This window comes from Prosopis cineraria, unplaced genomic scaffold (assembly GCF_029017545.1).
Source record: "Prosopis cineraria cultivar Desert tree isolate PC_DT_omini unplaced genomic scaffold, ASM2901754v1 PC4, whole genome shotgun sequence".
Classification (NCBI taxonomy): Eukaryota; Viridiplantae; Streptophyta; class Magnoliopsida; order Fabales; family Fabaceae; genus Prosopis; species Prosopis cineraria.
Window position 1 is genome coordinate 22,399,458 of NW_026555335.1, and position 25,115 is coordinate 22,424,572.

At 29.5% G+C, this 25,115-nt stretch overlaps 1 long non-coding RNA gene across 1 annotated transcript; it reads right to left on the bottom strand.

Annotated features, from left to right (window-relative positions):
* Positions 1–11,552: 11,552 nt before the first annotated feature.
* Positions 11,553–16,524, bottom strand: LOC129309984 (uncharacterized). Its single transcript, XR_008592982.1, has 2 exons — positions 14,144–16,524; positions 11,553–11,841 (listed from the first exon to the last, which is right to left on the bottom strand). It is a non-coding gene; the product is annotated as an uncharacterized LOC129309984 (long non-coding RNA).
* Between the last annotated feature and the right edge of the window lie 8,591 nt (positions 16,525–25,115).

Here is a 25,115-nt window from a genome sequence, read left to right on the forward strand (position 1 = left end):
ACATTTTTATCATTTAACTATTTACTTAAAAGTATTTGGTATTCTAAACTTTCATGTGATATAATTTTCACCTTCAATATTTAAAAATAGTGCATCGAGCACTCTAATCAAAATATGAAAATATGAACAATTTCTTAACATTGATAACGATGGTTAGATTTTTCTTCTGATTTGAACATTAATAAATAAAAAATACTGCATTCATTGAAAGCTTGTAATACTAGTATAATTACTCCTTCAAAAAGACTATTAAGGCAAAATTGTTCTTCAAACTTAATTAAAAATTTTCAACTATCAATCAATATTCATCAAATATTATTATAAGGTAATATTGCATCATTTTTTAAATTTTTAAATTATATTGCATCGATTAAGAATTAAGGATATTAATTAAATATGATTGAAAGGAAAAAAAAAAAGTTTACATTTACTCTATAACTCCCCTTCTCTCTCTTTCTGTATATATATATATATATATATATATAAATAAGTAACTCAAACCATTGGGCCCAATAAATTAAGGCATGGAGTATTTCCTTGGCGACGAATAACATGTAAGCATCCTTTTTAAGTCTTTTTAAATCGGAGATTGTGATTTCAATTTTTTTTGTTGGTACTACCTTCATTTTTAAATATAAAAAAATTATAAATTTTAAAAAATATTTATTACATTTTTCTCAAATTGTGTTTGATGAAATCAATATTTATTTTTACTAAATAAATTTATTTCATTAGTTACAAGAATAAATTAGTTTTATTTTTTAATTTTAAATATAACTATTATATTAATGAGCTTTTTTAAGAGGATAAATGAGTAAATTATCTCTTAAATTTTAGGTCCAATACCATCATAGACTCTAAATTATTTATTATGTAAATTATTTTTTTAACTTTTGAAAATAATAATCTGGCCTTACTGTTAACAAAAGCTAAATTTAATTATCAATTAACCAAAAAATAACAAAATAGAACTTAAAATTTATAAAAAAATGATCAAAATAATTTTTAAGGGCCCAAAAAAATTACAGAATAGGACCAAATTTTTTTTTCAACTAATTATCAAAATTAACTTTTGTTATACAAGAAAAAACTTTTGTTAATGGCATGAATGGGATTGTATTATTTTTAAAAGTTGAGAGAATAATTTATATAATAAATAAGTTTAATATCTATATTGTCACTGGATTTAGAATTTAAAAGGTAATTTATTTATTTATTTTTTTTAAAATGTGTGAATTAATATTTTTCTCTTATATTTAAAAATAAAAGAATTATTATTGTTTCCTTTTTGTGAATTAGAAGGACAAGCACTAATACCCAAATCATAAGCGGGGATCGAGAGAAGACTTACACGCCACAGTATTGTAAAGTTATTGGAAGTATTATTGTTTCTACTGTGTACTCAAATGATTCCTTCTAGTAAAAGAAAATTTAGGAAAAAAAAGGATTAAGAATAAAAAAAGGAAGAAAAAGCACAATTCCTACGCCAAAAGGAAGGATCGGAAGTATATTCCACAGAGGGGTGTCTCCATTTCTCTTCCCTCCACTTTCCTCCATTTCTCTCCCATCACCGTTGTATCAAAAATTTAATAGTTCAGATTGAGGCTTTAATAAAATTATTATTTTATTTTATAAAAGGTGTATAAATAAATTTAAATTATTAAAGTTTAATCTAAATCATTTAAAGTTATAATATTTTATTTATAATTTTATATAAAATTAAATTGCAATTTTTAAAAAATTAAATCTAAACCGTTGAAAAGTTTGATTCAAAAGTGATGGGAGAAAAATGAAGGGAAGTGGAGGGAAGAGAAATGGAGACACCTTTACCCGTATTGGATGGGGGCAGCTGTGGAAGCTTTTCCTATAAAAAAGGACGAGAGAGGAAGCCAGGATAGCAGTGACAGACCAGAAAACTTTGACAATGAAGAAAATTTTTTTCACGAAAAATACACTTTGAATCTTATTTATAAAATATATTCTAAAAATAATTTATAATTTAAAATATAAGACAGATTATAATAATTAAATTATTTTTTTATTTTATCCCTTCTTAATTAATATGAAGATATTTGATGATTATATTATTTAAATTTAAGAATAAAAAATGAAATAAGAAAAAATTAATTTTTTTAATATGTGTGAAATGATTGAAAGTATTTTATAATAATAATTGAAGGGAGTATTAATTAATTTTTAAATTAGTCTTCCTCTATTTTTTAAGATTACAACATTCTCCTGTTAAAAAAATTAATTTATAGTATATTTCATTTTTTTGGTTCATCTTCATATTTCTATCTCTATTAAATGTTAAAAAAATTATTAAAAATAGCTTTTTATTTTTATTAAGAATAAAGATAAAAACTTATCACTAAATTTTAAACTATAATTAATGAGATTTAAAATTTTTTATTTTAATAATAATTTATAAATAAAATAAAAAAGAGTGTATAAATAAGATTTGAGTTGCTGGACAAGGGAGACATTTTGAGGAGAAATCGAGCATTTTTTTTAAAAGAGGGGGCAACTGAAATATTTTTGGATTGTTATGTATAATTCTTTTCTAGCTTTACGGGGACAATTATCCCAGAAGCCCTAATCTAGGTACGTCCCTGGAGTGTAGGTAGGGACTAGGGGGTGTTGGTCCCCACTCAGGGCCCAAGTCACGTGGCGAACTTGCCGTTGACAGGAAATCCTAAAACTGTACGTGGGGCCCACTCCACCCCATCACTCTTCACAAATTATTGAAATTACCAGTAGACATGAACCGCTGGCCATTAAATTTATTAAATCATTAAATGCGCCCTTTTACCTGACCAATGAGTTCTTTTGTTAGAGGGAATCTTATTCGTCACGTTTAGAACTGGGAATAGAGGTTGATTATTTTTTTTTACCATCAGGTTAATTCGAAATTTTGAAAAACCTGTTATAAGCATTATGTTGAGCAGCAACGAATTTAGGCTCCAAAATTTTTAAAACATAATTATAATTTTGTTTATAAAAAATGGCAAAATCATTGTTAGGTCCCCACATTTGGATAAATTTCAGTTATAACCTCCTACATTTAGATAAAATTTCCCTTGTAGCCCCCATGTGATGAATTCTGAATTGATCCCCGATATTGAGTTGGAAAAAAAAAAAAAAAGATTCGGATAAACGTTTTTTTTTTTTATCCTAATGAAGTTAGTTTTAGCATGGTAACCCAACCACAAGATAATATATTTGGAATGAATCTATATGAATTTTTTCAATTACATAGAATATCGTATTAAAACTCTTATTTTGGTGTAATTTTTTTAAAAAATCATGCAAAAAATAATAAAAGGTTGGTGGGTTGATCCCCTAACTCACCATCCCATATACATATTTTAATAAAATATTTTTTCTCACCAATATTTAATAAGATAGAAGAAAAAATTTATTATAAAAATTTAATAATGTAACTTAAAAATAGAATAAAAATTTTTCCATGGCTGCCTCATAAATAGAAGTTGAAGAGTGTACCTCTTTAAAATTTTCAACCATAGTTTTCTTTTTTAAAAAAAAATTCAACTCATTGAATTTTTTTTAATTTTACAACAAATAACAGTGTATATGATATATAAAATACAATTATATACTTCTTTCGTTTAAAAATATAAGACATTTTAAATTAAATTTTATCCTTAATAAAGTAGTTACATATTTTTAAACTAACTTTATTTTTTTAGATTTACCCTTATTAAACACCCTATAATAAATAAAAAGTCATTTATTAATAGAAATACTTTTAAAAAAAAGGCAATGATCATATTTTTAAAGACTAAAAATATCTTATATTTTTGAACATTCAACTCTTCAAAAAATATTTTACATTTTTGAATCGAGGGAGTAATAATTATAAATAAATAACTATAATGGCAAAAGTATAAATAAATATGTTCTTTTATTCCCAAACAGAACTATGACGATTAAATTAAAAAATATTTATTTTTATATAGAGATTAAATATTATTATAAATAAAACGAGTACCATTTTTAATAACTATTTTATTTATAATAACTATTTTTATTGCCCTAAAATGTTTTTAATATAGTTAGAATAAAAAACGGTAAAATGCCATCTTACAGTAATGTTTGATTAATAGTGATCACTATGTTTTAAGGATTAAATGGCAATTTTGCCATGAAAATTTGTTTGAAGGAACATTTTGACATCCTGCGCGAGCTTTAGACATGCTTAAACATAAATAAAGAATTGTTCCATTTCAAAAAAGATGACTTATGATTTTATTTATTTTAAAATACAATTTTACTTTATAAATTTAAATGTAAATTATCTATTATCTCCACATAAATTTTAGCAAAAATAATAATAAAATCCCTCCTAAAATTCTCCTAAAGTTTTAAGAAACTTTTATGTTATTATTGAATTTATATAAATGATAATTTGGTTCTTCAAAATCTTATTTGCTGTTACATTATTGCGAATATAAGAAGAAAAATTGTGAATGTTTAAACAAAATTTGTGAATCATTTATTTTTAATAAAGATAATTTGATAATTTATATAAGTTTAATAATAATATAGAAGTTTCTATGAATTTTAGAGAAATTATGACATTTTGAAAGACTAAATTATCATTTATACATTTTAAAAAGATTTCATTGTCATTTTCTCTAAATTTTATCACCAGTGCATATTAAAATTATAAAGAGTGATTCTTATTCCATATCTTCACATAAATTGAAATTTAAAAGTGTTTTATTTAAAAAATATAAAAATCAATATTTTTTATTTTATAATTTCTTATCATTGTTTACATTGAAAAGATAAATAAAGAAAAGATAAATAAATAAATTGATCCCTAAATTATAAGTTTATGAGCATTTAAGACTCTAAACTCATTTTTTATGTAATATTTCTTTTCAACTTTTAAAAATAATTTTACTATTAATAAAAAATAACTTTAACCGTTAGTTAAAAAAAATAAAAAAAAGATCCTCAAAAGATTACAAAAAAGGACAAAAAATTTATAGTAAATGATCCAAAAAATTATAAAAAAGATGAAAGATGAAAAAATTTTGTTGACTTTTTTTTTGTAATTTTTAATGTTTTTTCTGATTAAATAATGATCAAAATTAATTTTTGTTATTAGTAGGGATCGAATTAAATTATTTTTAAAAATTAAAGAAAAATATTACATGAAAAATAAATTTAAATTCCTAAACATTTCTAAACCTATAGTTTTAAGGTCAATTTACTTTATTATCCAAAAAAATTGAACTTCAACTAATTTAAAATATGAATAAATGTTTGTTCTATTTTATAATTTATTACCCTATATGAATTGAAAAATTTTTTTAGTTAAAAGTTGAAATGATAATATTAATGATCGGAAGTCTTGCCAATAGAAATAAAGCAGACAATTCTGGATAAAAAGAAAATAAAGTAGAGAATCACAAGAAAAGAAAAGTTAAACACAACATTTTATTTCAGAAAATAACTTGTTATTTTTATTCCATAATATATTACCTCGTGAATGGAGACGGGGCAAGCATCCAAGGCACAACAAATTGGTTAAATTCACTTGCTTTTTGTTTGCTAAAAATGAAAAAATTAATTTTAGTTCCCACCATAATATAATTTTGCATCTTGACCGCCAATAAAGTCGGTTCAAAATCCGTCCGTCCTCATAGACCTCATTATTATTATAAATCACATTATAATGATTTCGACAGCATTAACATTATAAAACAAAAAAAGAAAAGTTGAAGGATATAGATAAAGATAGAGATAGAGATAAAGGTCGAAATATAATAATAATAATTCTTTACATATCACAATCACATCACGGCTCACTCAGTGCTCTTTGACACAAAAGACGTCCTTCCCCATTCCCACCTTCCACTGGTACATCTCGGGCAGCTAGTAGGTAGCAGGGACCACCCATGCTTTAGCAGTTTAGCTTTCTTTTGGGTCACATTCTTATTTGTTTTATTGTGGGAATAATGACAATAAAATATCCCAAAATATATTAGATGACAATCAAGTACCATATTAATTTGTTTGAGTGGAAATGGGAATTTCATTAAAGAGAAAGTAATTGGCAAATAGCCATTAAATCAAAGACTTAAACGGTAAGAAAAAGCTTTTAATAGTATGATCGACTAAAATTCTAACATGTACGAGAAAAAAAATCAGTAGTGTATTGATCATCATTAAAAATTTTATGGTTCCTTACTTTCCATAATTTTCAGTTACTCATTCTTACTTTCCAAGAGTTATCAAATCTCCTTGATTGAAGAACATGAACTATCCAAGAATCTAGAATTAATATATAATTTAAATTAAAAATTATAAGTTTAAGAGTAATTTAAATTTTAAATAATTAAAGTTGAGATAATTTTATTTTTATCTTTAAATTTTAATAAACATACATCAAATTGAAACTTAATATAAGATTTTCACCAAATTTCAAAAGTCTCTCTCAAATCTTTATCTGATGAAAATTATACATTAAATTAAAATTTAATGAATGTTTGTCTAAATTTAATAGAGGATAAAATTATCTTCAATTTTATTTGTTTAAGATTTAAAATACGCATTTAAAAAATTTGTGATTGAAATCACTTAAAAATTTATAATTTAATGTTTAAATTATATATTAACTCAAGAATCTAGGCAAAGGTCGGCATGCATATCTCTTGGTAGTACCGCGTTCACCGAGAAGGAAAGGCTACGTGGCAATATTGTGTTGTGAATACACTGTATAGATAATGAAATACTGATGTGATGACCGCTGTCAATTTGTCATTTGTCATTGATCAGATTCGTCGCCTTGCCGGTGTTTGATAGCGACTTGAGGAGATGTTCTTTCACACGTTCACGCACGTGACTTTTGCAAATGTCAATTCACGTCGCTTTTCTACTTCCAATAAAAACATGCCACCTTACATTATTTAATTTAAAAACTAAAAAGTTGAAAAATCCCAAAACGGACGAAATAATTATGGATTGACAAATATCCCTTAATAAATTAATAATTTGAAGTATACTTGTCAGGGTAGGTTGGTATCTTCGTCGCCAAATTTAATTTTACTTAGGGGAAATCATAATCAAAAACCTCACGAGCATCTTATTTATAAAAAAGATTAAAATATTTTAAAAGCATTCTACAAGAGTAAGAAAATAAAATATAATTAAATTAGTTGAAAAGACAAAGGTCACTCTTGAAAAGACAAAGGTAACTCTGATTTATATTTTAAAAAATTCTCCCATTATCATTGGATGCCAGAGCTTAGATGATATATGATTAAGATAAATTGCTAGCCTAATCTTTTGGGGGCCAAGTGGTTGAGTTCAAAGTTCAAACCCTCCACCACATTAAAAAGAAATTAATTTGGCACCTTCATCGATCCACTAGCTGGTCCCAAAGATCCAGCGGTCGATCTGGAGGGTGGTGACAGAGAGGGAAGTTAAAAAAAAAATTAAATAAACGAGAGATAATTTTATTTTGAGACAATGACAATAAAATTTTTTTAAAATATATAAATAATAATTTAATCTCTCAAAATTTTATAATTTTTTTAAAGTTTCTACAGACTTTTTTATCATTAATGAATTTATGTAAATTTTCAAATTGTCTTGGTTAAAAATAAATAATTTACAACTTTTCTTCTTATATTCGCAATTTTTTTTATATTCACAATAATACAATAGTAAATAAAAAATTTGACATGCGAAATTGTGATTTATTGATATATTGTTGTAAATTTAAAAAGAAAAGTTGCGAATATAAGAAGGAAAGTTGTGAATCATTTATTTTCAATAAGGACAATTTGATAATTTATATAAATTCATTAATAACAGAAAAGTCCTTTAAAATTTTAGGGAAATTATGGTATTTTGAAGAATCAAATTATCATTTATAGTTTGATTGAGGATCCATTTGTTTTAGTTTATTTCATGAAAAATGTTTTTGTTTAAATTTTGAAAATAATCAGAATTATGAAAAAGAAAATTTCTGATTATTTTAAGAAACTATTTGAGTAGCTTTTAAAAATAATTTAATACAATAAATGAAAGAAAGTGTTTTAAAGAAGCGGGATAAATGAAGATATTATAAAATTTAAAAATAATAATAAATTATTTTTATAAAACAAAATCAAAGAAATTTGTAATTATGTTAAAAATTTAAAAATAACTAACTAATAATAACTTTTTTACTATTGTAACGAAACATAAGATAATGTTTACTTTTTATAAAATCTCTATAAAATAAATTTTTTTATAAAATTTTTAAACTATTTAAAAATTATTTAATTATTTATTTTTTAACCTTAAGTAGACGGCCCTAAATTGAATGATTATTATCATACAAGCAATGTGAGACACTCACTGGATAAAAGAGACGTTAAGTTCCGTGGCAGTAATGCAGATGAAGACCATGAAATTTACTAGGGCTATAAAGATGGACAAGCAATGCGGCTTATTTGTTGGAAGAGGCGCAAGTGACGTTATACATTCAGGGTCACTAATAATTTACCGTGACAAGGGTGCATTGTACCTCTAAAAATATTTAATAATTTTTTAAAAAATTAAATACATAAACTAACTAAAATAATTTTTGTATTACACAGAGAGATTTTTCTATTAAAAGCAATTCGGTTGCTTGAGACAGAATCGAACCTCAAATGCAAACATTTCTCTTAACAAAAATTTAAACATTAATTTATCATATTATAAGAGGTTGGTCTTTTCTATTAAACCAACTGTCATTGGTTGCTAAAATAATATTTTAAACATGTAGGTAACTACTTTATTGGGGTGAGATTAGGTTAAAAATACCTTACATTTTTAAATGAAGGGAGGATATATAAATCTTAATTCATCTATTATATTTTATAATTTAGTGAGGGTGTTCACGGGATGAATCTTTATAAGCCTTTTTTTCTTTTTCTTACTTTAATGAACATTTCATTAATCCTCTCTTCTATTTTTTTTTTACACTTTTTGATTAAAAAATAACTTTTTTTTACACTTTACTCTTGGTTTTTGTCTACATTGTTCATATTACTCTCATTCTAGAATCTTTTTAATTTGTTTTTCACGCTCCTTCACCTTTTTACTTTAATTATTGTACCAAAGTCTTTTGGTTTATCCTTTAAAGATATCTCAAAATTTTGTGAGAAGATTTGTAAAATAAATATAACATTTTAAATTATTTATTAGTGTTATTGTCAGCAATTGTGATCCATTAATTACCCAATAGCTAGTTAAATTGGTTGGTCAACATTATTGTATTTTGATCTTTTTCATTGGTGAGAAATAATATTTGTATCTTGGTATTTATATGTGATTTAGGAGATTTAATTAGTATTAATTTTTTAATAAGGTAGTTATTTGAAATTTTTTGGGTCATTTCTGTAATTTCAAGGTCATATTCTAAAATTTTTAAGTCAACTAATGATTATAATTAATTTTTTTAATGATAGAATGCTCAATACACAATTTTCAAAGGAATAAATTATACTATATGTAAGTTAAGGATACTAGATACTTTTGAATGAATAGTTAAAGGGCAAAAATGTTTATTTAACCTTCAGTAATTGTATTTATTAATTACTTCAGTATGTCATGTTAGCCTTATCACCTCCTACTATTAGATTATATGTCCAATCCCCAAGTAAATTACTTGAGATGTTGTAATGACTAGATCTTGCAAGTTTAAATGGGATACTTGCAATCATAACAATCCCAATACTTGTCTAGTTTCGAACTCTATTCCACAATTCCTCATGGATTGTATTCCTAGAAATCTCACTCAAGGACACCTCTCTCCTTGAATATTTTTCACAAATGTGTAGGAAAGTGCTGAATGCTTAAATATCTCTTAAAGAGCATATGAAAACAAGGAAGCACTAAAAAAGAGTATAAGAAAGCTTTTTAACATGCAAATATTATTTCAAAATAGTTCAGTACTTAATAATTTTACCAACCATCATCAACAAGTTGATATTTATAGATTTAAAGAAGTTATAACCTTCATTATATCCGTCAGAGATCGAGTAAAAGAAACATTACAGTACAAAGCTGTTAGAATTAGCCAGAGTTAAGAAAACAAAATTAAATCAACTTTTTCATGAGCCTTCGTTGACGTGTTAACACTAGAGGTTGAATGAAATGTTAAAATTTTGGTAGAGACAAACTCAAGTTCTTGAAAGTACACTGCTATTGAGGAAATGAGAAATTAGATTTTATAGAGTTTAATTCCATTTCTCAAACCATGCCCAATATTAACTTGAAGTTTCCTTTATTTAAATTTAATCTGCGGCATTACGCTATGCATTTTTTTTAGTTACTCAATATATGTTTGGATAAACTCCTAACTGAGGTTTGGACGGCCCAAACCTCAGTTAAGGTATCAAAAGCTCATTATAAAAATTTTATTATTGTTTGGCTACAAAGCTCATATTCTAGTTTAGTGTTTGAGAATAAAAATAAATATAAATATAAAAAAATTATTTTTATGTAGATATAGATATTCCCTTCATTTAAAAATATAAAATATTTTTAACTGAATTTCACCACTAATCAAACAAATTTCATTTTTTTTGTATTTATTCTTATTTAATAGGGTGTTTCACCCTAAAATAAATATAAAATAATTTATTTAATAGAAATGCCTTACATTTTTAAATAAAAAGAGTATATAAAAAATTCTTTGTATATCTAACATCTACTCCTTCCATTCCAAATTATAGAACATTTTTAAAAGAATTTTTTTATTCCAAAATATAAGACATTTTGAATAGATTAAAATTTTATTAAATACATTAATTCCAATATTATCCTTTTTATTTTTATAATTAACTAGATTTCTCCTTGTGCGATGCATGGGCAAGATATCATTGATATTATCTAGTCCTAGATAATTTTATGGAGCTAATTTGCATGAAAAATTTTGCATGAAACATTAACTGAACGCTACAAATCTACAAGGAAAAAAAATTTCCAAAAAAGATTAAAGAGATTTCCACTAAGAACTAGTCTTAAAACCTTATGTCAAACCTTAGCCATTCTTGAAACCTGGTATATAGTTATAAGCTATCTCAAATATATCAATATGAACCCTTATAGTCACTTAAAACTATGTGCTCAAGCTATAACAACCATTGGTAAGACAATAAAGAAATGATCTAAGTAATTCACATTCAATATATATATATATATATATAGCAACCACCACAAGTTGCATTAAAAATCAACATAGTCCTGCATTAAAATTGTAATTTTCACTTGAGAGTTATTTTAATTGAAACGTGACATCATTTTCCATAAAGACATCATTGAAATTTTGTATAGGACAAAGGGCCAAAGATAATAGAATTTTAGCATTGATAGCATAGTTGGCATATCTACATGTTGTAATGAAGATCCTTAAATAACTTGTCAAAGGCTTTTTCAAAAGTAGAAAGTAGAAACCATTTCAAGCATTAATGTATCTTGGCCAGTTCCCAAGTTAAATGTGAGTTGACCAATTAACTTGAAGTAAACAAAGATGAGAGGCATTGCAACAACAGTATAAGTTAAATTGTGAAAACTTAATAATTAGTTTATTGGCTAGAATCTTAAATTCAACATAAGAAAACACTCAACAATGTCAACATCTTCACATAAGGATGTCAAAGTGCTAGTTGGGCTCATGGATCTATACTTCTTGAAGGCATAATATTATAATTTCTTGAAAAACCAGATGATGCAAAGCTGCCTCTTTAGAAATCTGATGAAGCCTCATCAATATCTAGTTTTCCTCCATTACTTATCTCATGACTCTGAGAGAATGGAACCCAAAATCACCTGTTAATATTTTATCAAACATGCAAATCAATCAAGAACATGATTCTAAAAGGTAAGACCTTCCACTTAATAAGAGATTCTCAACTAATGTACAATATAACGATAGGAAAAGGACTCAAAAATAAAAAGAGCTATACAATCTTATCAGCATCACTGTTTGAGAACTTTTATAGTCATAAATCACAAGTCTAATGATAGGAAGATAATGGCATAATTTATCAGCCCAAGAGTAAATGTCATATGATATATTTAAAATGTCAAAACTATCATGCTTGGCCCGCTCAGGTTTCTTAAAGATGAGGAGAATAATTTTTATAATTTATTGCACATGCCCAAGATGGGACATAAAAGCTAGAATGGCCTAAGGCATCGTAGTCAAAGGTTTTGCAAGAAAATATAGGAAATTTAACTCTTCGATCATTCCAAGTTTAAAAGATAGTATTGAGGATGAAGTACCAAAAACCAATTTGGCTCATGCTATTTAATGCCATCAGCCATCACACTTAAAACTAAATCAATTAAGGAACTCATTTCGCGTTAATAAAGCTTGACTAACACTTGTGTTATTTAGTTTTATCTAAACCCTAGGACTAAACCACATGTACTCACATTGAATCTTTCTCCTATGAGAGTTCATATAGGATGATATGATTGATAATGATTCCAATTTTTATCAATTTTTATCATAAATCAACTTCCGTCCGTCCGTCCGTGCGTGTGTGCGTGCGGGCGGGCGTGAAATCTTTAAGTGATTACTTGAATATTTTATCCACTTTTATATTCACAATTTATTTTGTCCTTTAAGTTGAAAGCTCTCAAATCTTTAACACTGAATTTTATGTTTGACTTAGTTGATTTATCATACATATAAGTAATCTTATACCATCCCAATATATTAAGACCATAAAAATTTAAAGTAATTTCATATCATCCTAGAATTTTAAAAATTTATAAATTCCAAGCATAATATTCATGACTTATATAATTAACATTTTTAGTGTGATGAATAGGTAGAAATGAAACGCTACATTAAAAAAAAAGGAATAGGAAGGGATGGAGTTGAAATTAATGATAGAACATTGAATAAGATAAACAAATGAACTTATTTTATATGAGATTAGAGCACAATATAAAAACACATAGAAAAGAATCATTCTTAATTTAATAACATGAAAGAAGCCGTGGGATAAAATTGGAAAAGAATGTTCTTGAACACTTTGAAAACATGCTCATATCAATATAATCAAAGTATATAATTAACATCCTAATTGCACTTACATAATCTAGAGAAACAATGTTATAGTGTAACCAAAGTAAGGTGAAACTTATAGTAGAGTAATAAGAGTTCAGTTTAAATCCTTATAATATATAATTGCATAGGCAAAAAGAATATAAATCTATAGAACATGGAAGACAAATATCGAACAAAAAATGCCCTTTCTTTAAGAATAAAATATATCATCCACGGAGGCCATTTTAGTTGATAAGAAATAGAAGTCTCGCATTACATATACAATAAGAAATTGGAATGAATGATTAATGACAATATCAAATATTGGTAAGTATTTAACACCATATCTCTAAAGGGCATTGAGTAATATTTAAATTTGGAAAGGGCACTTTTGTGAAGTGTCAACTCTCATTGACATAGATGATAAGTGGAGAAGCATGGCGACACTAGTGATATATAGTTAGAGCATTAAAGATTTGAAGTAAAGTTAGCTTCTCCAAAATTACAGCCCATTTGCCTTTTATCTAGGTTTAGTCTGCCAAAATTTATTTATTTTACCTTGAAAAGTTATGATTGCCCAACTTTGTTTAACTTAGTGATGAAAATGCAATCTTCTGCTATTCACTAATTGACTTCCATGTTTCCCCGCCACATTTACATATCAAAATCTAACAATTTAACACAAGATCTACAAAATAAAAATTAAAATGTTGTCAGAATCTAATCTTGAAGGAGAAGATATTGGGATGTATTTCATATGATGAACAATTATTCACGCACAAGTTGGTTCGAACTCCTCACAAGTTAAGCCTATTAATATATAATATACTAGAGTGCATACTTGGCAATAAGAACTTGAAGTGGATAAATAAATAGAAAGAAGGGGAGGGGTCATGGTTAACTTGATGCTAAACCATGTGCCATAAAATAAATCAACTAGCAATTTCAAACTATCAATTATAGTTTTAGCATCAGATTTTGAGCTGTACTTCATTTTTGTGTTCTCATAAACCAAAACAGCATACGCCTGTGTGCGCGTCTTTTGCACTAAGTTCCATAGTGGCATTTTACCTCCTAATATTGTTGTCCCTTGACCCTAGATTTTTTGAAAGCCAATACACCATATTGCTGCGCCACCATATTCACCATTGCCCTTGATGCCATGCAGTACAAATATAAAGAATAAGATAAGAAATGGTGTTAGAGAAAGTTGCTAGTGACAGAAAATCCTTGTGCAACTGCAAGTATCTCTATCTCTACATATATTGCTCAAGAACTCATGTATCCTAAAACTGAAGCACAATCACATTGGACAGTAAGGATGTCAAAATATAGCTGCTTGTCTGATCCATGCTCTTGGATTATCACATTGGATAGCAAAAATTTATTTATTTGACTTTGCCATCGCTTACAAACCAAGGTAATCAAACAAAAGGACCATATGAGATAAGAAGGCATATAGAAATAAGAGATAAACATAAGCATAAACTTAAATACTATAAACACAATGTCCATTCTTCTGGCCTTTTGTCATATTTTTCTCTTGGCAGATTACTTTTTGATGATGTTCCACCAAGGAGAATTATAATAAACCCAAGGCTAATCCAGAGATACAACCAATCTATGGGTGTATCTAAATAAAGACTAAAAGACAAAGTAATATTATCACAACATATGAAACCAAATGCACCAAATTCGTTATTAAGGAAGGTGATTCATCCCTTGAGATTAATCAAAGTAGTAATAAGAGGAGGAAAAATGATTCACAACAGCAGAGCAGCAAAAAATGTTAATCAAAATAAATATAATGAGATCATCATTCTCCTAGACTATGCAAGATGCAAGCATCACTCTTGCACCAAAGTTTGTATAATACTTAATAAAAGAAGGCAATTAGCAACAGAGGCAACACAAAACATAGAAGACAACCTTATCCCAGTATAGGTTTCCAAATGGTAATTATATATAGTTTAACCAAAATGATAGTAATCTATCATGACATTGGTGGATGTCAAACGTAGCAGAAACATGAATTCAAATTAAACCAAATGAGCATATTCCATGTCCTATATCTTTTAAAGGAATGTTAGAATTATCCTTCGGTAAAGAGTATATAGAAGGAATAGTTTAGCCAACACTAGCAATTGTAAGATGCTCACCTTGATCCTTTATATGTGAACAGAATGAGATATTTAATTATTATTTTTAGCAGGATTTTATCCTTGTTAATGATACACGAAGAGTGAAGAGGGTTCACGTAATTAAAGTTGCTGACTTTAAACATGATTTATAGCCCTGAGGCACACCTGAAATATGATGAATGTGCATAAACAGAAATGGAAAACAAACAGTCAGCAAGCATGCCTCTTCCCTAAAAGGGATAGCAGAAACATAACAATCAATTCTTATCTTATACATGATTTGTTGTTGCAAGTCCTCCTTAAAGGTTCTTCGGCGTTATTTCTATTATATATATCAGGACCAGTTCTAATATTTGTTAAAAAAATTTCAATGGTGTAATCAAAAGTCAACAAATGCATCATGTTTATTAGCAAGAGCTTACTAAAATATGAAAGTACAACACAACCCAAAATGTTTACTAATAAGTCCCCTACTTGCTTACTCATTACTTCACTAGTAAAAAAAATTCCCAATCAAGAGCTATAAATTTCATTTAATTATAGAGAAACTCATAAATATAATGAAATTAGAGAAATTTGGCAATCCTAGCCTGGCATTAGCCAGAACCCAAATCTCACATATTAAGAAAGCACATACATGTAAGCCAAAAAAGTACTTGAGTTCACCCTTTCGGAGATTGTAGAACAAACTACTGCAATAACCTAAAAGATTAAGGGTGCAATTAGCTATTTTACTGGTTAAAATTATCAACCAATCGAGTCTACTTGTAGAGTAAACAACTGGGGGAAGGAATGGGATAGGGGAAGAAATGATCAATTCTAATCTTGCATTAGCCAAAATTTGAAATGCATCAGTTACGAAAAATGGTGATCGATAAGAGCAATAGTAATTCCACAGTAACCTTAATTGGAGATAAAGATAAACCAACAATTTGAGAGCTTTGAGAAATTTGTTATGCTCCTGCTCCGTCTAGCTCTCCCTGGACTCGGTAACTGTATATGGTTTTCGAATCTTCTTGCTTAGATCCTCCCTATAGGAAGCCGTACTGATGTCGGCGGTGGTGGCCGTAGAAGAAAAAGCCATGGTGGTAGCCAAAGATGGGAGCGTACGATTGACAGTGGGAAGCCCCATCTTGGTGGCATTGAAGAAGTAGAAGCCTTGAGCTAGTTTTATATTCACTAACACCATAAGAGAATAATCTTGAGATATAGTAGCAACCAAGGATGATGCTGAATGTATGGCTGGTGATTTTAGTAGTCTTGTTAATGTTCTTCTTACTTCAACCTTTTCTCGTGTCTGTAGCTTCTGCTTTTGTCTTAAGTTTCAAAAATAACTCAATGACACCAGCAAAGACAATTTTTAAAAGCCTATAACAAAAAAAGAAAGGCAATAAAGTAAATTAAATAATTAAATAAATGAAAACAAAAGGGAGTGAGAAAATTTCAAAAGCCCGCCAAGTAACACCCGGGAATTGGAAGCCCACCGACAAGCGTCACATGTGAAAACACTGCTCATGCCAACTTCCCAAATTGATAAGAATTATAGATTTTTTTCTCTTATCTTTTTAATATATTAATGATGAATATTTTTAAAAGTTCATATTTTTATTTTAAAAAGATAAAATTATTAAGTGTATTTAATAAAATTTATTGACATGTGAGATTTTGTATAAAAATATCTTATAATTTAGGACGGAGAAAATATTATCTTACTAAAAATCTTATATTCACTATCAATTTTTAGTACAAATCTCACATGATCTCTCAAAATATAAAAATCTTATTATTTTTATACCTTATTTAAATTTTTAAAATTTATAAGTGTAGACCCCACTTATATTTTTAATGGTAGGTCTTACACATCACATTTTTAAACTATACTTCTTTAATTTTTAAAATTAATTTTATTAAAATATTACATTCTCTCTATCAACCTTAGAGCCTCAATTCATACTGAGTTTAAAGTATTTGAATATATAAAAAATTTATAGTCAAGTATGACTTTTAACACTTTTAGCTTTCGAGTTTATTTAAACTAATTTAACTATCTCAAATTATTAAAAATTATTTTATTTTATCTTTTTTTATTGAGTCCATACACTACGTCTTTGAATATCTTTTTTGGCCAATTTATATATTTTATTTTTTTAAAAATTTACAAAATATACATTTAAATAATAAAAAATTAATTTTAGGTAATTTAAATGATTTTTGGAAAATATTTATATTTAAATAGGGGTATTTAGTCCAACATATATGACTTAATGGTCAACTAATGGTTAGGTGGATGAAAATAAAATTTTAAAAGTAAAAAAAAAGGGCTTATATTTTATAACTATCCATACTAAAAAATATTGATATAGGTTTCAAAAAAATAAAAGATATGTATTGTTAATTAAGATATAAATAGATAAAACATTTTTCTCATTTTCAAATATAAATTTCGTATATACTGTTTATATTTAAATAAGGATATTTTAGTCCAACATATGTGACTTAGTGGTCAACTAATGGTTAGGCGGATAAAAATAAAATCTTAAAAATAAAAAAAGGGCTTATATTTTATAACTATCCATACTAAAATATTCATATAGATTTAAAAAATAGAAGAGAGGTATTATTAATTAAGATAAAAATTGATAAAATATTTTTTTTATTTTTAAGTATCTCAAATTTCGTATATATCGTATCCATATAAAAAAATTTAACAAAAAAGAAAGAAAGAAAATGTTAGATTCATAAAAAATAAAATAAAAAATGAAAAGTCGGATGGTACTGTGCATGCGATGGCACCAAATTTTGTTTTTTTTTTTTAAAAAGAAAACGTTAGATTCATAAAAAAATAAAGAGAATGAAAAGTTGGTTGGTACCGTGCACGTACAGTGCTGCAATAACAGGAGATTAGAAAAAGAAAAAACTTGGGGCATTGTTGGAAATTCACTGTTCATTTACTATTCACCAAACATACCAAATTTATTTATATAGATTCTTTTTGGGTTTTTGTCTTACTTTAAAAAATTGGTCTTCTAGCACCTGATTTACTAATTGGGACAATATTTGTTTATTGTGCTAGAGGATTTAAGCCTAATTATACGGAATCTAGGCCTAATATAGGCCCAATAACAGTTATTGCTTTATTTCTCTGGTTTTTATCCTTCCATCTGGAATGGCGCCGCGCCACTGGCGAGCATTTATTGGGTTTGATTTTATCTTTCATTCTTTTGAACTAGACGCATATTTAATTATAAAATTCATAGGAATGAAAGACAAAATTTATAAAACATTTACAAATCATAAATTTTTTGTATTTATAACTTGATAAATAGCATTTACAATTGAGTATGGGCTTTTACAACTTACAAATACCTTTTGCAAGTTAATAATGCCTGTTGTTTAATTGTAAATCTGCAGAATTTAATCCTTGAGAGTATTTTATAAATTTCATAAAATCTCTTAATAATTAAATCTCTTCTGTAAGACCTAGGTGTAATTTTTTCTATTTAATAAGGTCTTCCAAGACTAATTTCTTAAACCTTTTTAAAGTTCTATATATTAAGTATTTATTCTAGTTTTATTTATAAGTTACTGATAGTGCATTTCATTAGAATAAAAAAAATTTTAAATTTCATTAGCTTTGTCTACAAATTCAAAAGCTAATTTTTCAATTTTATTACTATTAAATATGTATACTTTAAAACTAAAATATTTCAGCATTTAATACGGACAAAAATATAATATACCCTATAAATAGGACAAAACAAATATTATCTCCTTTTGTCCTCTAACTAGGCCAAGCATTTCTTCAAAAAAGGCTTCATGCTAAGCCAAGCATTTTTCTTCTCTTGGATGTTGGCAAGGAAGTGAATTAAGGAATTTGGGCATTTAGATATTGTGTAGAGTTGACTGTTTCATTTTAAACTTTTGACTCCTCTTGAATCGAAATTGTGGTCACTACTATAAAATTCTGGATATAAGATGATAAAAATTGTAACACTTGCCCCGAGTGTTATCCAAAAATCACACAAGTCAAATAAACTAAGTGTGGTTAAGGAGTTAATCCTAAAACTAACTTAGGAAACAAACTATTTAAATCACTAAGCAAATATACAATGAAAATTAAACATTTAAAGCCTTTAAAAAAATTTTTTTTAGGTTCTACCTATAGCGCACGGAAGCAAGTTAGACAAAAGAAGGGTAAAAATATGCTGTCATGAGACAGCCCTTCAACTTCTGGGAGGCACCGTTCCGCCTTCCGATCTCTTCGGGAGCTCACAAGTTCCTATAAGCCTTCGATCTCAACGGTCAGATTAGTGACATTTAGTCAATTTTGCTGTCATGACAGCATGAAAAGCTGTCATGACAGCACTTCCGGACCAACTTTCGGAGTGCACCATTTCATCATCCGACCTCTGATCGGAGTGATTTCAAATCCCACATGTCACTTTTTAAGAATACTATTAGCATACCAAATTTTGAAAAGATCCAACGGACGGATTGAATTTTGTGCAGGTTACAATATAACTACTGTAGCTGTCATGACAGCATTAAAATGCTGTCACGACAGCACCTCCAGACTAAATTTCGGAGTGCGTCATTTCTCTGTCCGAAATCCGATTGACGTGATTCCAAATCCCATACAAAGCTTATAAAATGTTTTACTTGTGACCCAAATTTTAGAGAAATCCAACGGTCGGATTAAGATTTGGACACTCGGATGCAAAAGTGCAGCTTTTTGGTAAAAAACCATTTTTAAAATTGTCCAAATCTCATCCTAATGGTCACAAACCTGTGGGAACACTTTGGACACGTCAAATAAGACTAAAAACACCTAAAAGAACATTCAAATGATGGAAAACCCCCATACATCAAAATTTGACCACCTGGGTGCCATTTCCCAAAATGGACCCTAAACCCCCAAAATGCACAAATCATACAAGAGTGGTCACAAATCAATCCAAATACCATGTATTTATATAAATACATATGCTAAACATTTTCACTTGGCTCAAGCTCCTTGTGAGGCCCACGCACCCACTCTCTCTATCCAAGCTGTATGTTTGCTCATAGCACACAATTTGCAATGCAACCACTTTGCATTTGCTTATAAAATCACATATATATCAAAATAAAGATCTTCTTGTAATAGAAACTTGGTCTACTAAGTAAATCCATCAAAACCACACACCATAACCAAGTTTCCTAGCCACAAGTTGCAAACAGACAAAAATTCATACACAAGCACACAATCCACACATATTCACACACACATACATAATCATATCCTACTGGCACCCTAATCTTAAATACATTACAATATATTTACTCAAAAGAAAGGGGTTGCAGTTCTTTACAAATCACAAGCAAACCCCTAGCTTTGCTCCTTTCCCCGTCCACCACTGGATCCTTCGCCTGGACTTAGAATATTGAAAAGAAAGGGGTGAGACAACCACAGTCTCAGTAACAGCGAAATCTACATTGATTATTACAAAGGAAGCCATAATCAAATAAACGAATAATAAATTTAACATAATATATAATTTAGCCATTTAAAATGCATGAATGCATGATCTAGGCTGGTATGGCCTTTCATGACCAACAGAATGCCCCCTGGCACTCTTTAACTCGCAGGTAAACCTTATACCTACTTGTACCTCCACAGGCACAAAACATAATCTAAGGCATGATCTAATCCACCGAACCTCCTATGCCCCTTCGACGTGAATCCTAAGCAGTTGAAGCTAACTCCCTCCCAGAGCCAGCCCAACTTACTTTCCATGTGAGGGCTACCTTGGCCTAGGCACTCAACCTCACACTTCATATGTTGGATTCCCTCCCCCACTGAGAGGTGTCGAACACTCAATACACTAACCACTTTAGTGCACTGAGCCCACAATACGTAAGACAACACTGAGTACTGACAGTGTGCCATAGAATATCAAAAATCCACACCTTCTCATTGGTGAACTCCCATCGAGATCATGCCTTTTACTCTTGTCTACCTTTCTTGAGTATTGACCATTCAACACTCTAAAGTAGTATAATATTTATAAATCTCATTTTCATAAAAACATTGTTATTAAACAATTAGAAAACATATTTGTACTAAAATCAAAGTAGTACCCCATAACCCCTTATAAAGCACATTTAATCTTTTAAAACATGTAATGCATGATAACTAGTAATATTTATTCAAAAATAGCTAAAACAAAGTAATAGAAAATGTAAATTTCCCCTGTTACCTCAACCCTTTGGTACCAAAAGGGTTCCCCTTGTACAAAATAGGGCTCGGCTTGTTCCTTACTTCTCAATAAGTTCCACCAACAATTTTCTACAACATATAAGTGATCCACATCACTTATCATGACAAATAGCATTAATGAAGACTATAACTCATACCACACAACTTAGGTCAATGAGTCATAATCCACTCTAATGGTCCATATATTAAACCAACCATTCACATAGTATCACTTAACCACCAAAACCATTTATTAGCCATCACTAGGCTAATTTTCAATTTATATAATTTTTTAATCAATTAAAAACCTTTACTTAGTGCCACCAACTTTCACCATTAGCCCTTATAATGAAAACCAAACCTTAATTTAAATCTTATTGGGCTCAAATAGCAAAATTATAACTAAATCAATAGGCTTAAACCATTGAGGAGCAAAAACCTAATTTCTCAAGGTTTATTTTGTGCCTAAAACACCTCTTTTCATCCAATTATTCACTCAAAATATTAGATCACTATATAGAAACTCAAAACATGCTCCCTAGAATCCAAAGAAACAAAAGCTTACAAGAATAAAGCCTTTGGGATCAAAATCCAAAAATTTCTCTTCCAAAAATTAAAGAAAATCAAGAGAAAGAGAAGAGAATTGAAGTAGGGAGTTTACCTATCGTGTAGCCGAGCTCGCAACGGTCGCAAAGACTCCTAGATCTAAGCCTAACTCCCTCCCTTTCTCTTCTCTTTTTCCTCTCTCTCTCTCTCTCTCTCGTTTGTGTGTTTCTTTCCTTGCCCATTTTCTCTATGTTTCTGGTCTATTTTGCTGTTTAAAACTGATGCTAAAACATTTTGGGGCAAATTACAAGAAAGGACCCAACATTTTTTATTATTGCACAAAAGCCCGGGTCAACTTTGGTAATTTTTTCCATAGTTAAAAATCAAATAAAACTAAACTTTTGCTTAGTAAAATTCAAACTCTGAGCCTCTATTAAATTATTCTAAATTTTAATTTAATTATAGATATTTTATTTTATTTTTAAAATAAATTTGAGTCTTAAAATTTCGGGATATTACATTCTCCCCTCCTTTAAAAAGGATTTTGTCCCCAAAATCCAAGCTAATACATGAACCAAAGAGATAAACATACCTAGGAAAACAAGTGTGGATATTCCTTCCTCATTTGATCCTCAGTCTCCCAGGTTGCATCTCCCGGAGCCGTCCCTTTCCAAATCACTTTTACCAACCTGATTGTCTTATTTCTGAGTTGCTTATCCTTAGCATCCACAATACGATCTGGTTCAGTTTGGTAGGTTAAATTCTCTTGAATTTCAACCTCTTCAGGTTATATCACATGCGATAGGTCTGGCTGGTATTTCTTCAGCTGTGACACATGAAACACATTGTGTAGACCCGCTAATAGAGGCGGCAATGCCAACTGATATGCCACCGGCCCAACTTTCTTCAAAATCTCAAAAGGACCCATATATCGAGGAGATAACTTTTTAGCCCGAATTGAGCGTCCAACGCCCGTCAATGGGGAAACTTTGAGAAAGACATGATCCCCAACCTCAAAAGACAAGTCCTTACGACGATTATTGCATAACTTTTCTGTCTACTCTGTGCTGTAAGAAGTTTTTGTTGGATCAATTTGATTTTCTCTGTGGCCTCATCTACCACATCCGGTCCCATCATTGTCCTCTCACTCAACTCATACCAACAAAGAGGCGATTTGCACCGTCTTCCATACAATGCTTCATAAGGAGCCATTTGAATACTGGCATGATAACTATTATTATAAGCAAACTCTGCCAGAGGTAAATGCTTATCCCAGCTTCCCTGAAGCTCTAGGGCACACGACCTCAACATATCTTCTAATGTCTGGATCGTCCGCTCAGTTTGTCCATTCGTTTGTGGATGATAAGACGTACTGAACTTCAGATCTGTGCCCATAGCCTTTTGCATAGCTTGCCATAAATTTGATGTAAATCGAGGATCACGGTCTGAAACAATATCCCTCGGTACCCCATGTAGTCGCACAATCTCCTTAATGTAGATCTCAGCATACCTATCAACCGTATAGGTGGTCTTGACCAGTAAGAAATGTGCTGACTTAGTCAAACGATCTACAATTACCCAGATAGAGTCAAAACTAGCCTGAGGTCCTCGGCAAACCAGATACAAAATCCATTAAATACTCTCCTATTTCCATTTAGGAATCTCCAAAGGCTGTAATAACTCTGATGGCTTTTGGTGCTCTATCTTGACCTTCTGACAGGTCAAACACTTACTAACATACTCTGTGACATCCTTTTTCATGCCTGGCCACCACCAATGACGCTGCATGTCATGATACATCTTAGTAGCACCGGGATGAAGGGTATAGCTACTTCGATGTGCCTCATCCAACAATTTCTTCCGAATAGACTCATTGTTAGGAATACACACCCTATCCTTGAAAACCACATACCCATCATCACTAAACCAATAGTCCATTATCTCACCATTCTCGATGTCTTGACTTATTTTTAATAAAATCGGATCTTGAAGCTGAGCATCTTGTATCTCTTTCCAAAATTCATTAGAAATAACCATAGTATTAAGACCATTCAAAGAGAACTCAGTCATATCCAAAGAAGTTTCAACCAAAGATTCCATCAATCTATACTCCCGAACCATTAAATAGGCTACATGTAAGGTCTTGCGACTAAGAGCATCTGCTACCACATTTGCTTTCCCCGGATGATACTTAAATTCAAAATTATAATCTTTAAGAAACTCCATCCAACGTCTCTGTCTCATATTTAGCTCTTTTTGATCCAGGTACTTAAGACTTTTATGGTCGCTCATGACCTTGAACTCTGTTCCATAAAGATAATGACGCCAGATCTTTAACGCAAAGACCACCGCAGCCAACTCGAGATCATGTGTTGGATAATTCTCCTCATGCGGTCTAAGTTGTCTAGATGCATATGCCACTGCCCTCTCATCTTGCATTAGAACACAACCAAGACCCTTATGAGAGGCATCAGTATACACATCATAGGGCTTTTAAGGATCCGAAATCACCAACACTGGAGCTGTTGTTAACCTTTCTTTCAACTTAAGAAAAGCTGTCTCACACTTATCATCCCAGATAAATGGCCTATCCTTCCTTGTGAGTCTAGTCAAAGGCATAAAAATCTGAGAGAAACCTTTGATAAAACGTCGGTAGTAACCTGCTAATCCCAGAAAACTACGGATCTCAGTTATCGATTTTGGTCTCTCCCATTGCATGACTGCTTCAACCTTATATGGATCAACTGCAATACCATTTGCCGACACAATATGTCCCAAGAACCTAACCTCTCTCATCCAAAACTCGTACTTACTGAGCTTGGCATATAGCTTATGATCTCGCAGAAACCTTAGGACAGTCCTCAAGTGTCTGGCATGCTGCTCCTCATCTTTAGAGTAGATTAGTATATTGTCAATAAAAACTACCACAAACTGATCCAAGAAAGGTCAAAAAATGCGGTTCATATAGTCCATGAAAACCGCAGGCGCATTAGTCAGCCCGAATGGCATAACCAAAAACTCGTAATGACCATATCGAGTCCTGAAAGCAGTCTTTGCCACATCCTTCTCACTAACCCTCAGCTGATGGTACCCTGAATGTAAATCAATCTTAGAGAAA